The 21178-nt window shown below is 38.8% G+C and overlaps 1 long non-coding RNA gene across 1 annotated transcript; it reads left to right on the top strand.

Annotated features, from left to right (window-relative positions):
- The first annotated feature begins 15885 nt into the window (after positions 1–15885).
- On the top strand, positions 15886–18278 carry LOC139696482 (uncharacterized). The gene is made up of 3 exons (XR_011702626.1): positions 15886–15968; positions 16112–16196; positions 16394–18278. It is a non-coding gene; the product is annotated as an uncharacterized lncRNA (long non-coding RNA).
- Positions 18279–21178: the final 2900 nt, after the last annotated feature.

Raw genomic sequence — 21178 nt, 5'->3', positions numbered from 1 at the left:
GAATGTTTCAGGATTTAGTAAATGTGAATGCATTGGATGCTTGGATGTATTTGTGACCACTCCAAATTCAAAGATGAAAATGATATGCAATATATTTCTTGATGCATGGTTTTTCATTTCTGCTCTATTTGCGCTATTATCTCCCATTTGCTTTTTCCATTGCTAGAGATCCCGCTGCTAAAATATGTTCACAAAATACTCAATACATATTATCCTTTCTCCGTATATTCGTACACCACCAAATACTTCTTCCTTAATTTTGTCTAATGCCTTCTCAATATTAGCATTAAACATCACGGACAGCATAGAACAACCCTGCCCTAATCCTGTCTTTATTTTGGGTTCTCCCATGTTTTAACCACGTAGTATCAGTACCACCTTCTGTCTACAAGCTTGTTCAACTAAGGGAATGCCCAATTTTTCCTCAAATTTCACTGTGCTGCTGTGTAATCATAGTGTTTAATGCATGTTCAGAACAAGTTTCACGAATTTGATTAGAATATTGCATCATGGGCCTCCGTTGAACTTTGAAACTTGTTCAGTTCATCTGTGGGAACAATGGAGGTATCCTTACATTTTACCCCAGATTACACTACTTTGTATTTTTTCTTGTAGCCTACAAAGTCTTTTGAAAAGGAATCAACATGTTTCCACTGCTTCAAATACTATTTCATCTCTAGGGTATAGTAATGGACCTATATTTTGTCTGTGGACCAAAACCAGCAAAGAAAATCTTGTTGGTTGCTCATGAAATGGGTCAAACGTTGGTCAGAAATTTCCATTCTGATGGTTTTGTGAGCATTCATCTGGGAGATAATTTTCTGATATCCAATTGTTACTCGTACTGGATTAAACCAGATATTTTATTCTCTTGGTTTCATTGTTCTACCTCATTTGTTCTACAGTGATGATTTACTAAACGATTACATCAGGTAGTCTCAATCCTTGGGTTATTGAGAGTAATATGGCCCTTGTGATAATTTAAAAATTTAGAGCATGTTTGTACGTATTGTGGAGGGAACACTAGCAGTTTTTTAAATTTATTTCAGGACATGTGGTTAACATGTAAAGAATGTTTTTGATATTTTGTTTATTGCCAAATTTTAATTGTTTAACATGTGTGCATCAGGAAATACATTCATGAGGAGATACATTTTCCATATATGATTAAAGGGTGGGTCGTGGAATGAGTTCCCTTGATCCAAATGCCCTTAAGTAGATTGATTGCTTTGTATGCTTTTTTTCTCTAATGCTAAATATATATTTCAGGATGAGTTGGTGTTGCTGTGACATTATTTGAGTGAAGGTAGACACGAAAGCCTATCCCTGCATCCACCATCTTCTATGAAGGGCATGAGTCTGTGCATGCCTTGGCCTTGCTTCTTCAGAACCAAGCATTAATAGTCCCTCCCTTGGACTTGGCTGATTGCCACTCAGTGGCTGAACATGCTCATGTCAGATAAGTTTGCATATGGCAGTGAGTCACATTTGGAAGCATCGAGTGGCAATCCTTCTGTCGTTTTGGTTGCCACTGCTGTGGCAAATAGGAGAAAATGCATTTCAACGCAAAAGTAAGTACCTGTTTTCTATCGCATCACAGTTTGTGTCTTTAGTTTGAGTATTTAGGTAGTCTAATCTTGGTGATCTAATATATGTTTTTGATTAAGCACGGCATGAGTGTCCATTGTGGTGTTCTGGTGCATAATGTCCATTAGTTGGGACGTAATCAATGCCTCTTTTTAGTGTATCTTGGATGTTCTCTCTTTGCCATCCCTGAGAATTCATTGTAATAAGGCACTCTCATTGTTCACAGTTGGAGTTCTATAATTATATTTAAATGCCATATTTGCATTAACAGAATTTACATATGCCCGTATTTCTGGCAATTGTATCAGGTCCCATAAAATTGCATGTCATTCCAACATATGTAGAAGCCCATATTTACACAATTTCAATTTCAGTTTCTCCAATATATGTCTCTCTATGTGCCGAGTGAGAAAATTTCCGTTGGAAAACGTGTTGATGAATATCAATCTTGATTTCAAAGACTATTTTGACTCTGCTTTGTACATATATGATTAAGAGGGATGGGTAGTTCACTATGACGTACTTAGTCAAAAGTTATTCTGTTCACTCATATTTTTGCTTATTTTCCCAAGATGCCACCAATTGTTTGGGTACACACTTCTTTTATGTGTGTGTAGAATCTTATTTTGGTAGATTGCGGAGAATAATCTTAGTGTAAAGTTCCATTTTACCCTCATACTATATAATAAGATAAAAAGTTTTTTACTTATTGATAGATAATACCATCAGACGTAATAATTAAAGCAAAATAAAAAAGAAATATGGTCTGAGTAGAGAAAATGGATGCGAAACTATTACCAAAAATCACCCAGGTCACAAAATTAAAAAAAGAAATGGAAGACTTGATTCAGAGAGTGCTGGATGACTTGTGAAGTGAAATCAGAACTACGCAAAAACCATTATCTGCTCTCACAACTGCCCAAATATGTTCGCACAAGCTATCTAAATTATCAAAATATATGTACAGGTATTTACATTCGGACATCATCTTTTCATTCCATATTCTTAGCTACATAGATGGCAGTACTACTGCATAGGGTGTCCAAACTGAAGCTGCCTCTTCACGAGGCACTTTACGTCCACCACTGAAGAGTATCCAGCCCCAAACCGGCTCAGATTTTTTCCTGAGGTCAATGCTGTTGAAGAGTCTGGTGCTATGGTTTTGACGCCAAAATCAAATAACAGTCAGGTCAGTGGAAAACTTCATTGTCACCTCAGCCAAGAAAAGTTCTTTAAGTGAAATCAAACCTCAAGACAATGCTCATTTGTGTTTTGATGTGAGAGGAGGAGTGCATTTCAAATTTATCCCACGAGGTCAGAGTGTTAATCATTTTATGAGGTCTCATTGTTAACTTGTCAACATTTTTGTCAATTGTAGAAGTTTGAATTTAGTACATAAACCATTTATCACTATTCACTTACTAAAATGTTTGGGCAAAATTTATAGGCTTTGGGTTTTTAGAACGGTATTAAAATGCCAGTACACCTGACGATGGCCCATCCCGAAGAAGTTGAAAGGAAAATATCTTTTAAAATGGAGAATGATATATTGTCTCAGGTGACCTGCAGTGTTAGTATAACCTGGTGCTTGCACCCCCTGCCCCACATGTTGGATCGGAGGGTATTTCTGTAGAGATGTAGATGGAATGAGGTCATTCGGAAATACTTCATTTCTACTGGTGGTCTTCTAGTTCCATCAAGTGCTGAGGCAATTGTGGTGACATTCCTTGAACTTTCTTGCCCTTCTAATCCGTACTGCACTCTGGTAATTAATGGATATTTGGGAAAACCAAATCTCATTTGGAGAGAAGGAAAGGATAATCAAGTATAATAAAGTCCGGGATGCTGGGGTAAGGTTCACAAAAATATAACTGGCTGCATCAATTTCCCCACAAACGTTACTGACACAGAAGTGTATTTGGCGATTATAAATGCAAAGAGTCTTTTCTGTGATAAAATGTTGGGATTACGGGGAAACTGGTACTGCAAATTGAGGCAAGTTGATGATGCAGAAGTAAAATAATTATTTCGATGAGCATTATCTTTGTAGACAAAGGGAGTGGGAATCACTTTTTAATTTCTCTTTGTAAACAAAGGTAATGTGAAAGGTGACGTCTGCTCCTGTGGGATTCATGTCTGCAGTCTTTATGGTGTCCTTATCAACATGACAACCAAGGGCAGTGAAGTGAGTGTTTCAGAATAATAAATAGACATGCTCCTAATCATTTAATCTCGCTCTGGAGGGGTCTATTAAAGAATTGTTAAACTCATGTCAAACACTCGCCCTTTGCCACCCTCGACTAACTTGGCTTGGGGAATAGGTATCGTGTAGGTCACTTTGTTTTTTGGGAACATTGGCTGCTCATTAAAAGCTCACTTCAACCTCCTCGTCATCATTTGCAGCTCTACAGCCTGGTGTGGGCCTTGGCTTCCTCTATGATATGCCTCCATGCAGGAGTTTTTGTTCTTGCTTTACCCTTCCATTGCCTTCAAATTATTCTCTGCACCCTGTAGCCATCTCTTCCTTGGTCTACCTCTTCTTCTGACCCCTTCCATCTTGCTATTAAGTATCAGTTTGGGCATTCTGTCATTTTCCATGCTTTCTACATGGCCCAACCATGCCAGCCACGGTGACATGGCAAATTTAACTACGTCCTTCCCTTCTAGTAGTTCATTTATCTCCATGTTCATTCTAATTCTCCATCTCTCTCCTTCTCTAATTGAGCCATAGATTCTCCTAATGATTTTTCTTTCCAATTTTCCAAGGGTTTCTTCATCCTGCCATGTCCATGTCTCAGCTCCATAAGTTCAAACGGGTCTAGCAAGCAATCTATAGATCTTCAGTTTTGTATTCCTTGATAGTAACATTGGCTTGAGGAGTTTGACATTCCCAAAATATGCCTTGTTACCTTCCATTACCCTTGCATTGATCTCCGTGGATATCTTATTTTTATTGTCATGTCAGACTGCTACTGTAGATAGGTTAGCTCCTTGAAACCCTCTAACTCATAATTCCCAATTATTATGTTTTGCAGGTCCCGCTTGTTCTGAGAAGCTGTAATTTTCAAGTATTTGGTCTTCTCCTCACTAACCTTCGGCCCCACTTCTTCACCAGTCTTTTCTAAAATGTAAAACATTTCTTTCAGGCCCTTCACGTTTGGTGTAATTAGATCTATATCGTCTGCAGATGCGAATCCTTGCTGGGATTTATGCACAATGGTCCCTCTTGAATTCAATTCTATCGTTGCATTATGTAGGGCCAGGCTCAATGACATGGCTGAGAGAGCATCTCCTTGTCTTACCCCTGAGGTCATATTAAATTGGTCAACTTGCTCTACCCCCAATTAAGGTTTTACATTGTGATTCTGCAATGTCAATTGAACCAGTCTAATCAGGAATATCATATGCAATGTCAATGGAACCAGTCTCTGGAATATCATAACCTCTCAACACAGGTAACATCTCTTTCTTTTCATGCTGTCGAAAGCTTATTGAGTTGAAATGAAATAATTGACTTTGTAATTCCACACACTTTATTTTAAAAACCCACAACCCAGGTTTCAACATTGAATGTCATCATCAGGTGGTCCTCATAGAAGCAAACTTGGTAGATATACCATCTGATCAAGGGAAGGGAGGGTTGGTCAGAGAGGGATGGTGGAGGGGTAAAAAGGTTACAATGTAGTCGGGAAGGAAAGAGAATTAAATCTTTCGGTGTCAATCGTTGACTTGGAAGGGTGGTAGGTAGGTCTAGGAGTGGGGAGGGAGTGGGAGGGATACAGAATTCCGTTGAAAGGTTCATCTTTGCAACTGACACATTTCAAACTTTCCAACTGCTCCGAAGCATTATGCCTTTGACCTTTATTTTCAAAATGAACAATTTTTGTCGCAAAGTCACTGTTGTGGTCACTTTTGATGAGGTGCTTTGCAAAGAGGGATGTTATGTTCTTACTTTTTAAACATGTTAGGTGTTCTTGAATTCTCTCTTTAAATTTCAGTCCTGTTTGCCCAATATACTTTGTGTTACACTCCACTCCTCTCGTTTATGGGGACCTTGTCTTTAGTTTGAGAGATGAGGTTCTTAAGGCATGAACCACTGTAAAAGGCACATTTAATTTTTTCTCCAGGAAAACTTTTAATAATGGGATATTTTAAATGTTCGGGGTTGTAAATGTGGCATAGGACTGTTTTTGTAAGTTCATTCTGGTGAAGTTTATTAATAAGATCTTCTGAATAGCAATTGTTTACTGCTAATGTTTTAATTACATTAAGTTCCTGATTTATATTTAATGTAGACATAGGGATAGCGGTTAAACGGTGGATCATTGCATGAAATGCCGAAAGCAATGCCTTGAAGAGGAATGAATAGATTGGTCAGCATACATTTCGGTCTTAAAAATAGAATACTGTAACCCGTCTTTGTCTTTACAAATGGATGAATCGAGGAAATTCAGGGAACCTTTTTCCTCTTTTTCACACGTGAATTGTACATTAGAATTGACAGAATTTAAATGTGCTAGAAACTGATCTAGTTGCCTTGTTGAACCTGTCCACTCACAGAAGACATCGTCTACATATCTAAACCAACGAAATACATTATTAATGAGAGGGTGAGCTGAGGAGAACAAAATTTTTTTAAAATTGTCCGTATAAATATCAGCCAGGAGTGGGGACAAGGGCGAGCCCATGGCTACACCATTGGGTTGTTGGAAATATGAACCATTAAAAATAAAATAATTTTGGGAAACAAACGTCTTTAGTAATCCACAGAGTTCACTTATAACTGGCAATGGGTTGGATTTTAGGAGGATGATGTCTTCGGCGAGGTTCACAGCTTCCATGGGTGGGGTCACGTAGGTGAAAAGGTTGCGTACATCGAAGGAAACAAGCATGCACTTTCTCGGGATGACCACTTTCATTAGTTTTTTGACAAGGTCCAATTAATTCACTAAACCGTATTCTGTGGAAAATTTGGACTGGATTTATATCTTTCTTAATTTCTTTTTGTACCTCTGGATTTAGTCACTTTCTTAATATCTTGTTGAAACTTGGGGGTTGGGTCTGAACGAAGTACTCAAATATTGTTGCCCCTGATAAAGTCTTTGCATTTCGTGTTGTAGGTGTTTCGTTCTGATACAACCGCTGCGCTGACTTAATCTGCTTTTTGGATGATCAAATTTTTATCTGTCACTGAATGTACAGTATAATCGACTTCAAGCCCTCGTACTCGATAGAATACTCTTTCTTTTTTACTTCTAGTAGTGAGATTTTAAGGAGCTCCTGGGAAACAACTTGCTTAACCGCAATGTTTTCTTTCTGAAGGTTAACTTCAAGTTCAACCACCAGGTTTTTAATCCCTTTCACATAAATAGGAATTTAAGGTACATACTGCAGGCCCTTTTCTAGCAAAGAAATCTGACTATTAGAAAAGGAATGCCGGGAAAGATTAACAATTTGAGGCCCAAACTTATGGTCACTCTGAGAACTTGTTGATTTTGAACTGGACTCCTTATTTTTCCATAGTAGGTCAAGCTTACGGTTGATTTTTGCTCTTTTATGAAAGGAAATCGCACTGCATGTCTGGGGAACATTTTTATGAAAGTATAACCACTCGATTCAATGAAGTTCATGGGACAATTCCACGGATAAAAGTAGTAAATAATGGGATATAGAATTACGTTTAACATACCATTTGTGTATCTTCCTTGTAAGCCAGGCTGTCTTGGCTACTCCGATAGCGAAATTTCCTGCTGAGAATTGGGTTTTTTTTGCTGAAGGTTGATGAATTTTGGAAAAACTCCAACGGAGATGCAGCGACTTTTGAAGAAGATGTTCAATGGCGCATTCTGGTATTTGATGGAGAGTCTTCTCTAGAGACCCTCCTAATCTGCGTTACTGGCGCACTTAATAAAGTTGTTGTCTCAGGCCCAACTTTATGGAATTTGCATAACATATTGAAATGAAATGAAATTTTTAAATAAAGTGTGTGGAATCACAAAGTCAATTATTTCATTTCAATGTGCTATGCAAATTCCATAAAGTTACCCCTGAGACAACAGATTTTCTGTCAAAAGGTTTTTTGAAGTCAATGAAGAGTATATTCAAATCAGCATTATATTTGTAGCATTTCTCCATTTTTTGCCTTACCAAGAATAGCTGGTCAATAGTACTTTCACCAGCTCTAAAGCCACACTGATATTCTTTCAGTATGTCTTGAGCATAGGCACTTATGCTTTCCCCAATGACTGGACCATTTTTATTTCTATAGGAGTGCACTATGGTTGTTAGCTTTTAGTCATGCATTTTACTGGTTGGTTGAACTTTTTGCTTTCTTTAACGTTATCGAGCTGTTCTAGAGCCGTTACCTGATTTTAAAAGATCTCTTTGTTTTCTTTCTTCTTAGTAATTTATCAGCTTCTTTCCTTCTCTTTCAATACTTCTCTTGTAAATCTAGTCTCCTTTTGTAACATATTGTATCTATCCTTGTTATTTTCTTGAATAGCAAGTTTGCACTCGTTATCAAACCAATCTGCATGCCTTTTTACTTTCGTGTTCCCTATTATGTCCTTTGCAGTTGACAAAACAGATTGTTTAAATTTTGCCATTGATATTCCACAGACTATTGCTCTGTCTGTTCTTCCTCATTCCTTGTTAACTTTATCTACCTATTTCTTTTGTACCTCAAAGCTTGCCCAGGTTCTCTTAAAATTTTATTATTCCATTTAACCCCTCCTGGCCTCTTTGAGCTTACCCAAGTTTGCCAGTCGTTCACTAAAATGCACTCTCACTAGCTAGTGATTGTAAGAATCACAAATCTGTCCTCATGCAGCCCTTATGTCTAATATAGAAGAGGAATGTCTCCTGGATACCAGCACATGATTATTTGATTCACAATTCCTGTCCCAGGTATTTCCCTGGTACCTTAGTGAATATTTTTATGCTCAAATCATGTGTTCTTTATGAGCATGTTGAGTGACAGAGCAAGCTGGCAGAAAGGCCTTCCATTTTCACTTGTCAGATCATGCAATGAGTACTTTCCTGCTACAGAATGCAAGGAGTCTTCCTTAACAGTTTTGCATTAAAATGTCAAGAATGATAATTTTTTGATATTTTGGTATTTTTTGGCATTATCTTTCCAGTTTATCATAAAATTCTTGCGTTTCTTCTTTTGCTTTTCCTTCTGTAGGGGAAAGGGCTGATATGAGACTGATGTTAGGGAATGTTCCTTTTAAGGTTATTTTACATAGTCTGTCCCCTAATGGCTCAAAATCCATCAAACTGTTTCTTATCCTTGCATTAATCATGAAAGCAGTTCCATGTAACCCAATTGATTGGCTGGGTCCACTGTATACTACTGTAAAATTCTTCTCATCAATTCTACCATTTCCTAACCATCTCACCTCCTGTAGGGCTGTAATATCCAAACCATATTTCAGCATTTCATCGGCAACTTCAATAATTCTACCTGGTTTCAACAATGTTCTAACATTCCATGTGGCTAATTCCATGAATTCGTTGTCCTTGTCTGTTTCCCAGGTCGATACCGAGAAAATCCATGCTTATCTATCCAAGGCATGTTTAGAGGATTCATAGCGAGTGAATTTTTGAAGGGTAGGGTTGCTAGCCCTATGCCCAACCCCTGACTTGGAGGGCCTGGAGTTATGTTTAGGGTTTACTTTCCCAGGTTCTTCATGTCCAAATTTTTTGGCTAATATGCAATGTACCACATTTTCTGAAATGCTCACTATGTCTGCTAGCTGGTGCGATTTCAGAAGACTATCATCTAGTATCATTTTGTGGATTTTCTTCTCGGATTCTGGTGTCGTCACCTCATTTGGTCGACCAATGGGATGATCATCTTGACAGCTCGTACAGCCTTGTGTAAACCCTGCTTCCCAATATTTCACTGTTTTAAACAAAGGAGCAGACTCACCCAGAGGAGAATCCAGTTTAGCTTTTATATTGGATGGGCTGAGGCCTTTCAAGTGAAAGTTTTGTATCACATAGCAATGACCAATCTCTATCATTTTCACAAATTCAGTGAAAACGTGTTCACTATTGATGGCTTCCAGACAAATACCAAACAATGTGGTAAAGAGCAACGCGGGAGGAGCAAATTTAGGTCATCGTGGACAGAGTCCAACTGTGCAACAGCAATGTTAATGCGTTGGGGTTTTTGGTCGAAATTGAGCAATTTTGGTATGAATTTTGTGGCAACCTGTGTCATGCCCAAATCATTAGTAAGGGTCAAAAAACACGAGCCAATGGATATGTTTAGGCCCTCAGCTAATTCTCTAACGGTGATTCGACGGTTGGCCGATGCTCTTTTCTTCACTAATTTAAGTTTTCATCTGTTGTTGAAGTGCTCAGGCATCCAGCATGCTCTTCATCGTTCAAATCTTCTCGGCCCTCTGAGAACATTCGGAACCACTGATAAACGTTAATTCGGTCCAAGGTAGCTTCTCCATAAGCCAGAGTCAACATTTGGAATGTGTCCACGCACTGAATTTTGTTTTACGCACAAAATTTGTTCAACAGAATCAGGCTTGAGGTCGTGGAAGTTCATCATAATGAAATAAGGACAATTTGCACTTTTCCACAGTTTATTTAACGTACGACGTATTTCAACTCACAGAGTCATCATCAGGTACAAGACAACCTAAATGGTAAGGAGACCTTATTTATATGGACAGCAGATGTGGTTGGGGAGGGAGAGTCGAGTAGGGGAGAGGAGGGGGGGGGGGAGGAGAGGCAGAGAGGTTATAAAGAGCGAAAAATGGGGGGTTAATGACAGGAAAAACCGCAAAGTGGGGGACGAGGGGCTGGAGTATCGGGAGTGGGTTGTTGTATAGCAGGGCTTAAGGACATAGGGTAGGAATTATCAGTAGGAGATAGTGGGGGGGGGGAGGGGAAGATGGGTTAAACAGGTAACTTTCTAGGAAGCACAGCCCACTGCTGGTTTTAGTGGAAGGGATGAGCCACGTGCTGCGAGGGGGGGAAGCGGGGGGGAAGTGCACTAGTTAATTCTTGGAAATTATGATGACCGGTGATAGTGGGCAGTGAGAGACCCTGACAGGGGGGGGAAGAGAGGAGAAGGTAGGAGGGTGAAGTCATGAAAGAGGAGGGGTAGTAGGATTTTGATTCTTGATTTTATTCATCGGGAAAGGGATCTTGAGGAGGGGTAATGGTTCACAAAAATCTGTTCATTTAGGAGAACATTGTGGTCCTCCTGCAATATTTCTAATTGTTCCAGTGTGTCAAGTTTCATCCCCTTATTCTCCAGGTGGAGGATTTCCGGAACAAACTTGCAATCATGCGATGTCCTTATTAGATGTTTGGCTAGGAGAGACGTTTCATCACCTGATGTCCAGCATCTCTTATGTTCTTTCACTCTCGTGATGAAACCTCTCCCAGTCTGGCCTATGTAGCACTTTTCACAGGAATCACATTTCACTTTGTACACACCGGATTGAAGGAGGGGGTCCAACTTGTCTTTATTTCTGCATGATATCCTCCCTAGTGTGGAGGGGTTGTAAAGAGAAATGTTATATGTATCTTTGGGGAAACGTCTGACTAATTTGTCCGTGAGGGGACCAACAAATAATAATTTACACCACTTTTTTGTATTATCCTTAGCGGGCCTAAGAGGGCAAATTTTGGAAATGGCAATTCTCTGGAGTTTTTTCTTTAGCATTTTCATTATTAGATTTGGATCATAGACATTAGATGATGCTATGGATTTTATAATGTTGAGTTCATTATTGAAGTTGGTTTTTGTGAGGGGTAAATTTACTTGTCTATGTAACATCGCATGGAATGCAGATAGTTTATGAGCAGTAGGGTGGCAAGAATCAGATGGAATGATAATGTTGCTATAGCATGGTTTCCTGAATACTGAAAAGTTGTGTTTGTTATTTTTAATGGTTATCGTGAGATCCAGAAAGTTTAGACCTATTTCAGACTCTATTTCCATGGTGAAAGAAATTTTGGGATGTTGATGGTTTAGTATGTTTAGGAATAAATCTAGTTGTCTCTCACTCCCTGTCCAACGGCAGACGATGTCATCAACATAGCGATACCAATAGAAGATATTTTTTAAAAGGGGATGGTTGGAATTAAATAGGTTTCTTTCGAAGTCGTCCATAAATATTTCAGCTAATAATGGTGAGAGAGGGGATCCCATAGCGAGACCATCTGTTTGGTGATAAAAATTTTTGTTGAATAGAAAACAACTCTGATTAGCACATAGTTCCATGAGCAAATGAATTTCTTTAGATATTATCGGATCCACCTTTGATTGTTGGAGTATTTTTTGAACGAGGGACAAGGTCTTTTGGACGGGTACAGAGGTAAATACATTTTTTATATCAAAAGATACGAGTTTAGAGTTGGTAGGTAGTAAGAGATGCTGGAGGTTCTGCGCTAAACTTATGGAATTTTTTTTCGACACTGTAATTGCTTAAGTGTGAGCACCCTTCTTGCACACAGCTTTCTCATGTTCAAATTTTCAGTACATATGTGGGTGTACCACACTTCTTGTATTGCCTACTATGTCTACTAGCTTGCGCACTTTCAGTCGATGATCATCCAGTATCGCTTTGTGAATTTTCTTCACCATTTCTGGAGTCATCACCTCATTTGGGCAACCAAGGCTATGCTCGTCTTGACAGCTTGAACGGCCTTGTTTTAACTATGTACCCCATATTTTACTGTAGTCTTAATAGTAGACTTAAGTAGACTTAAGAAGTAGACAATCATTTTATGAGGTCTCATTGTCAACTTTTCAACATTTATGTCAATTGTAGAAGTTTCAATTTAGTACATAAACCATCTATCACCATTCACTTACTAAAATGTTCGGGCAAAATTTATAGGCTTTGGGTTTTTAGAACAGCATAAAAATGCCAGTATACCTGACGATGGCACAACCTGAAGAAGTTGAAAAGAAAATATCTTTTAAAATGGAGAATGAGAATAATATATTGTCTCAGGTGACCTGCAGTGTTAGTATAACCTGGTGCTTGCACCCCCTGCCCCACATGTTGTTAGTTGGATGAGAGAGTAATTTCTGTAGAGATGTAGATGGAATGCGGTCATTCAGAAATATTTCATTTCTACTGGTGGTCTTCTAGTTCCATCAAGTGCTGAGGCAATTGTGGTGACATTCCTTGAACTTTCTTCCCCTTCTAATTTTAATGCAACAATTTCAGAGCGTAAAAATCATTCGCCTTGACTGGGACTCGAACCCAGATCCCTCAAGATTGAGGGATCTGGGTTCGAGTCCCAGTCAAGGCGAATGATTTTTACGCTCTGAAATTGTTGCATTAAAATGCACATTAGCGGATGACTCCGTTAAAAGTTACTGTTGCGGCATCTCCCGCAGTTTCTTTGGAATTTGTCCCCTTCTAATCCCTACTGAAGTCTGGTAATTAATCGATATTTGGCAAAACCCAATCTCGTTTGGAGAGATGGAAAGGGTACTCAAGTATAAAGGCCGGGATGCTTCGGTAACGTTTGCAAAAATGTAACTGGCTGAATACATTTTGTTCTTAAAAATGGAGTAGTGTACAATGTTGCATACATTGGAGGAGACAAGCATGCACTTTTTCGGGATGACCACTTTCATTAGTTTGTTGACAAGGTCCAAGGAATTCACTAAACCATATTCTGTGGAAAATTTGGACACCTCCCTGAACAGTACATCAAGCCTTTTCAATAGTAGTGGTTGGGGGTTGACATATTTGAAGCTACTTGTCTGATTGGAATCCCATATTTATGGAAATTAGGAAGCCCGAAAAATCGTGTTGCTGAGGGATTCATTTGTAGTAGTTTGAACATTTCACATGTTTTAAATAACATATCCCTGGATTCAATCACTTTCTTAATATTTTGTTGAAACTTGGGGGTTGGGTCTGAACGAAGTACTCAAATATTGCTGCCCCTGATAAAGTCTTTACATTTCGTGTTGTAGGTGTTTCGTTCTAATACAACCGCTGCGCTGACTTAATCTGCTTTTTGGATGATCAAATATTTATCTGTCGCTGAATGTACAGTATACTCGACTTCAAGGCCTCGTACTCGATAGAATGCTTTTTCTTTTTTACTTCTAGTTGTGGGATTTTAAGGAGCTCCTGGGAAACAACTTGCTTAACCGCAATGTTTTCTTTCTGAAGGGCAACTTCAAGGTCAACCGTCAGGTTTTTAATGCCTTTAACAGAAATAGGAATTTAAGGTACATACTTTAGGCCCTTTTCTAGCAAAGAAATATGACTATTAGAAAAGGAATGCCCGGAAAGATTAACAATTTGAGGCCCAAACTTATGGTCACACTGAGAACTTGTTGATTTTGACGATTTTGACAAAACAGATTGTTTAAATTTTGCCATTGATATTCCACAGACTATTGCTCTGTCTGTTCTTCCTCATTCCTTGTTAACTTTATCTACCTATTTCTTTTGTACCTCAAAGCTTGCCCAGGTTCTCTTAAAATTTTATTATTCCATTTAACCCCTCCTGGCCTCTTTGAGCTTACCCAAGTTTGCCAGTCGTTCACTAAAATGCACTCTCACTAGCTAGTGATTGTAAGAATCACAAATCTGTCCTCATGCAGCCCTTATGTCTAATATAGAAGAGGAATGTCTCCTGGATACCAGCACATGATTATTTGATTCACAATTCCTGTCCCAGGTATTTCCCTGGTACCTTAGTGAATATTTTTATGCTCAAATCATGTGTTCTTTATGAGCATGTTGAGTGACAGAGCAAGCTGAGTCCACTTTATACTACTGTAAAAGTCTTCTCATCAATTCTACCATATCCTAGCCATCTCACCTCCTGTAGGGCTGTAATATGCGAACCATATTTCAGCATTTCATTGGCAACTTCAATCATTCTACCCGGTTTCAACAATGTTCTAACATTCCATGTTGCTAATTTCCATGAATTCCTTGTCCTTGTCTATTTGCCAGGTTAATACCTTGAAAATCCATGCTTATGTATCCGAGGCACGTTTAGAGGATTCATAGCGAGTGAATTTTTGAAGGGTAGGGTTGCTAGCCCTATGCCTAACCCCTGACTTGGAGGGCCCGGAGTTATATTCAGGGTTTACTTTCCCAGAAAGGCTCGTTCTGTCAACCTTCAGGTGATTGTTCTTCCCTCATTGAACCCATATCAACCCAGAGCTACCTTAAAACATATGTGCAGTGCAGAGCATCTGAAGCTACAGTAAGTCAGGAAGTCAGGCTGATGCAATTTAATGTTGCTCAAGTGAATCTTTAAAAAAAAATTTTATTAAATGAAGAATACAATGTATCGTTCCACTTTCCTTAAGGACGGTTGAAAGATACATTGTATTTTTCATTCAATTAAAATGAATGTCCACAAAGTTTAGCCGGGAACAATTGAATATTTAAAAATTGTTTTTTTTTTCCAAGTTGTCAGCAAAATGTATGTAAAGTGGACTTGGGTAAATATTGATAAATATCCTCAGTTTCTTTCGCGAAGGGGTCTTGTAAGTGTGATAAATGGATGCATTTTTACATGATTTAGTCAGTCTAGATTTGCTTTAACCATTTCTGCACAATCAACTTGATTTTTTCATTCTTCTAGACAAGTTGTTAGTTATACAACATTGCATAACAATAACGGGTCTGTCCCGAAAAAGCCCAGACCCAGATCGAGTTTTAGAAGACAGTAACTGGAAATAAGGATGAGGAAGATGCAACCTGAAGATCCCACTCACAAGTTTTGTGACAGTAGAATGTCGCCATTGCGTTGGATTGCTGACGATTTTGGTATGCAGGATAGGAGATATCTGGATGTCTGGTGGGTGATCATTTGTGGACACTCGTTGATGTGATTGAGGCACTAACAACACATTTATCAATCTAATGATTTAGGAATGAAGATTAATGCGTTCAATTGTATACCAGCAAAAATTGAACAATTCATCATTTAGTATCTTTAATCCTAATAATTGTGAATTCCATGCCGCCATATGAATTCCTGTATCATCAGTTGTATATTCTCATTTTCGAACTCCCTTTCCCATTTCACTCTCTCTCACCATCTCTCTTCCTTGCATGGCTAAGGGTGACGCCAGCACCAAAGACTGAGAATAAAGCCGGCCCAGTAGCCTGTGTGGATGCGTCGGAATTTTCAAAGGGGCGTGCACTCATGGAACTCGAGGATGATCAAATCCCACCCACTTGGTGAGAATTAATCATCTTCCATTTTTTAGCCCAGCTCAAAAGATTTCAATGATATAAGCATCACCACCTCTCACCTGATGACTGACACGCCCACTCTAACGGCCAATTCCATCTCAGGTGGCAATGGGCCTGCATCTGTAGGAGCAGATAGGGTTTGAAAGAGAGGCAAAGGTAGCTACTTCTTTGATGTCATTATCTGTTCGATAAGTTAAAATTCTCGATGTGTGTCTGCTTCTGGGGGAAACAGCTTAGCAAAATGTAGGGCATATCAATTCTTACTGTAGCTAATATTTTCTCTCCGTACTCTTTCACAGTTTTCACTCAAAATAGCCAGAGACAACCTTGCAAGTGATGGCCTGTTCAAAGGAATGGATTCAGAGGTGACTGCATCAGACATCTGTAAGTAAAATATCAAGTCCTAATGTAGAATTAATTCATGACGTACCACTATTGTGGAACCTTTTTGGCTCTTTGTTTAATCTATTAATTATCTCATGAGCTAATTGAGCTGTTTCCCATGTGTTTTGTAAGATATTTAAGCATTTTTGTAATATTGATTGAAATTTTGCATCACATTTTTGGTTTTCTCTCCACAGCTTTCTATTAGTCATAATGAGAGAATTGCACTTTCTCTTCTGGTGACCTGGCAGAACAAAGGAAGCGTTTGCAGTAGATGCAGAGCAAATTGTGGCTGTGATGAGGAAACACTGATTTTAAAGTGCTCATTACACCATGTTAGATACAGGCTGGCGTACGTAGTGCCATTGTCTTCCAGAGCAAGAGGTCCTCACTTAGTTTTAGCCTAGTGTTAGTCATTCTCATGGGTATAACTTTTCATAAAATAAGAAAAGGAATTTGAAAGCCATAAACCAATCTTGAGGAGCGGGAAGAGGACAAGAAAACCAAGGATTGCAGATGATATGATTAAGAGCAAGAGAAGAGAAGAATATAAATGCAGAGATGGGTAGAAGAAAGTACAAAGAATTCAATATCAGATTTAAGTGGGAAACCAACTGAGCTAAAGAAGCATGTACAAAGATTGTGTGGGGATGTGAAAGTTGATAAAGTAAGGGGGAAATGGGTGCATGTGCAGGAATGTGAAAGGACTGCCAGGAAGTAAGAAGGTAATATCCATGCAAATCATCAAAGATAATTCAAATCAAATTATTGAATGAACTCAAAATACTCAATTACTGAATGAATGAAGAAATGGAAAGAATTCACTGAAGAACTATATGAAAAAACAGTAGGCCCAGAGCTTAGATACAGGAAGAAAATAGAAGATAAATTAGGATAGGTTTAATGGCTCAAGAAAGGGCATTGAATTAATTGAGGATTGGGGTTAGACAACATTCTCATAGAACTACTCAGAGCTTGGGAGGAAGGGTTTTTATGGAGTAATGCAATGGTGTTCATGATTAAGGAATTTTACTGGAAGATGTTGTCCGTACGGTTAGTGTCCCTAGTCTGAAAAATGGAAAGGCTGGAATATGTGATTACTAAAGAACAACAAACTTAATTTCAAAAACAGCTGAAGTGGCTCTCAGGGTCATCAACAAAAGGATAGAGAGCAGGGCAGATGATTTTTGTGCTCAGGAAGAGGAGAGACATGTGTTATGGCATAGCAGTAATGGGGTAACTAATAGAAACGGGCATAGATTACAGTCAGAATGTATTTGTCTGTTTGTAGGTTCTATCTATCTAAATAATAATAACCTGCATGATGTTGCGAAGCCAGCGATTATACATATATTCCTTCTAATTTATCTTGTACGTAGACTAGACTCCAAGAAAACATTCAATACAGTGTATAGGGAAAAACCAATGAATATATTGCTAAAAATGTGAATAGATTGTAGAAATAAGAGACTTATCCTTGAAAGTGTGCGTATCTCAGACTGCTCAGGTGTGAGGAGTGGACGGAAGGCCCAGTTGTGCAGTGTTAGGAAGAGGAGTGAGGCAGGGTTGTATCACCTGTGTGCTGTTCAATGTGTATGTGGCGTAAATGTTAAAAGAGGCATTATGGGAAGAACTGGAGTTTGGAATTAAGGTCAGTAGGGAATTCAATATAATCAGTTAGGTTTGCTGATGACCAAGCTTTTGTTTGCCGGTCAGCCAAGGGGTTGCAATCTCTGCTGAGTGCATTGGACAGTCAGGTGTGATAGGTATGGGTTGAAAATAAATGTAAAATAACTCAGTTATTGAGAAAGAGGGAAGCCAAGTTAAATATTAAAATAAGAATTCATAAACTGGAATAGGTTTTATAGTTTAAGTGTATGGAGAGTGTTTCATCTAAAATGCTTAAGGTTGTAGGGTCATAGGGTGCTCCGCCATCAAAGCACCATGTCTTCCATTGTAACAATTTCATTGTCACTCACTGCCGCCATCGCTAAACATTGTGAGTCATTATATATCTAATGCTATCACTTTTGATATATTTTTATAATATCTAACATTTATTTACTATTATTTAGTCCATTGTAAGTGATTCTGTACTTAAATGAACATTATGAATCTTAAATAAACAGATAACATTACTTCGGATTTTTTCTTGCAGCCCACAAAGTTATTTGAAAAGGCATTTCAAAGGAATTATTTTGGTAGGCCAAGGTGAAATTGAATCAATGCATATTTCTATCCTTGTGGAAATCCTCATTAAATCTCCAAATCAATAAGACATTCATTTTCTTAACAGAATCAGTATATACATGTCCAATCCTGAGTTAAAATTACTAACGAGAAAGAAAATAAATAATTTAGCCTTCCTGCTATTTCTTTAATTTCCATGTTGGTAGGGTCATGTTTTCCTTTCCTTCAGCATATATTAATGTGATGGCATTCAGATGTCTATGTAGTATTGTCTCTCATGTGTTTACACTGTGCTGAGGATTATACATTAAGTCAGTACATCAGGTTAATGATTCTGAACATTAAAGCTGAAAAATAAATTTTGCTACATTAACTGATTCATTTTGTACCCACAACAAAAAAACTAAATTCAGTTGCTGAAGGTGTTCCTAAAAATTTCTAAATCAATGATAGCGGTGCGATCCTTTTTGAATGGTATATCTTCATTTACAAATAATAAAAAGAAAGCTCATGTTGGCTTGGGGGAGGTCATTGATTAGGAGTGGATTTAATGGGAATGTGAAAAAAGCTAGGAAGTTAGTGAAGAGAAGGCACCAGATTGCTGTGAGGAATCACTGGTGGGAGAATGTTTCTGAAAGGCTGTCCCTGGACGCTAAATGGCATCATTTACTGCTGGCTAGTTATTCACAAGGTTTTTGGTTTTCTTCTCTCTCCCTTAATATTAAGAACTAAAGATGTTTTTACCTGTGGTGAGCCTTGCTTCATGGATTGTGGGCAACTTGCTACTGAGTTCAGATTAAACCCATTCCAATCATGTATAACAAACTTGTCTCATGACCATGGATATCATCATCTATCTATTCATTAGGCCCTTTGCCTAAATGGAAAGATTACTTACCAGTTACAGTTCTGCCTAATCAGCTGAATCAAATCAGCCCCTTGCTGGAATAAAGGCCTCCCTGAAGGCATGCTGCCTAAAAACCATATTTACATTTATGTAAAATACCATCAGTTATGTGGTTTTACCCATGGAAAATTTGCTTAAAATGTTCAATGTTAAATGGGAATCAAAAGGTAACCTCAATCAAGCCATGTGCCATATAAAACCAGAGAAACATTGATTTTGACAACATATCTAATAGGTCATTAATTGGCATAAACAAAACAAAATTATGTATTCTACTGTTTCAGGCTTCACTTTGTGGAAGTATTTAATCGCCATGCTAAAAAGTAAAGTACTAAAAGGAAAAGTATAGTCTTAATAGTATGAAAACAAGTAAGATTTGTATGGGCTAAAGAAATTGAATTACTTACTGTTAGAATATTTGGCCAATGGGGCAGATTGATGGGACGTGGCATCACCTGCCCATCACCTGTGCTCTGTCATCTTCTGAGTGTGTGTGTGTGTGTGTGTGTGTGTGTGTGTATGAGGGCTCGTGTGTATGGTGCACACAAAATCCATACTTTCCAAACCAATTGAGATCTATTCTCGGGAGCTGAGATGAAAGGATTGAATGGTGCTGCTTCAAAGTTTTGATTAGGAGTCAGTGTAGGGCAAAATTCAGGATTGCAGATGTCTATTAATTCCTTGGGGTTTTCTTGTGTCCCTTGGGGTCTTTTGCTTTGCAAATTACTTGGAGTACCATTAATCAGCATATTATGTTCTAGGCAGACGTTAGTTCTCTCAGAGAAGCAGCAGACTAAAACTGTTGAAAGAGGCAGGGAGAGAGACCTTCATTGTCTCTCCTTCCTTCTCACTTGTCACATAGGTGATTGTATGTAGCAGTTATGTAGCACTGTCGTTTGTGGGACCAGTTTAGGGTTACACCTCCAGCACGTCGGCTCTCCAAACTTGCATACCTTTGGCCACCCTGCACTAGACACCACCACACTATGGCACTTGTCACCAAAACTTCAAGATGATACAGAAGGCAATTGGAGATATGGCAATATGGCAGGTTTGTGATAGCTTAAAAATTTAGAGCATGCTTATGCAATTTTGTAGAGGAAATAACAGCAGTTTTCTTGATTGATTCCGGGACATGTGGTTTGTGGTGGGTCTTGGTGTCATGTGTAGGGGGTGGGAATGTGTGCATCAGGAAATACATTGATGGGGAGATACATTTTTCATATACGAGGGTCTTCCGGAAAGTAGTACCCGTTCGTGCCGCATGAAGTGCTGACGACGCGAGTAGCCGCTGGACGAGGTCAGATAGCTTCAGTGGCTTGTCTGCCTTCTCTGAGCCAAGTTGCGTGACGCTAGCATTGCCTGTGTTGTTTCTGTGATTGTTTACAATGTTTAAAAAAATTGAGAACGCCGCCAGTTGTGAAGTGAGGGCAGTGATTAAATTCCTCAATGCAAGAAACGTTCGCCCATGTGATATTCATCGCCAATTAAAGGAGGTGTATGGAGACAATGTAATGGACGAGTCGTCTGTTCGGCGGTGGTGTCGCAACTTCAACATGGGGAGGGGGAACACACACGACGATGAGCGTTCGGGGAGACCGTCTGTCATTACAGACCAACTGGTGAGCTCAGTTGACGAATTCGTGAGGAACGATCGGCGCGTCACAATTGATGACATCTGTGAGCATTTTCCCAATGTTTCTCGAACAATTGTTCATGAAATTGTTAAACACCATCTGCATTATGCAAAAATTTGTGCAAGATGGGTCCCTCGCGTATCTCAATGAGCTGGCGGCGAAGGACTATGCAGCAGGAATACAGAAACTTGTCACACGTTATGACAAATGCCTTAATTTGCTTGGAGATTATGTTGAGAAGTAGTTTA

This window comes from Hetaerina americana, unplaced genomic scaffold (assembly GCF_022747635.1).
Source record: "Hetaerina americana unplaced genomic scaffold, ioHetAmer1.1.p SCAF_7, whole genome shotgun sequence".
NCBI lineage: Eukaryota > Metazoa > Arthropoda > Insecta > Odonata > Calopterygidae > Hetaerina > Hetaerina americana.
The sequence above is the reverse complement of the archived record's forward strand: the minus strand, read 5'-3'. Positions and strand labels throughout refer to the sequence as shown.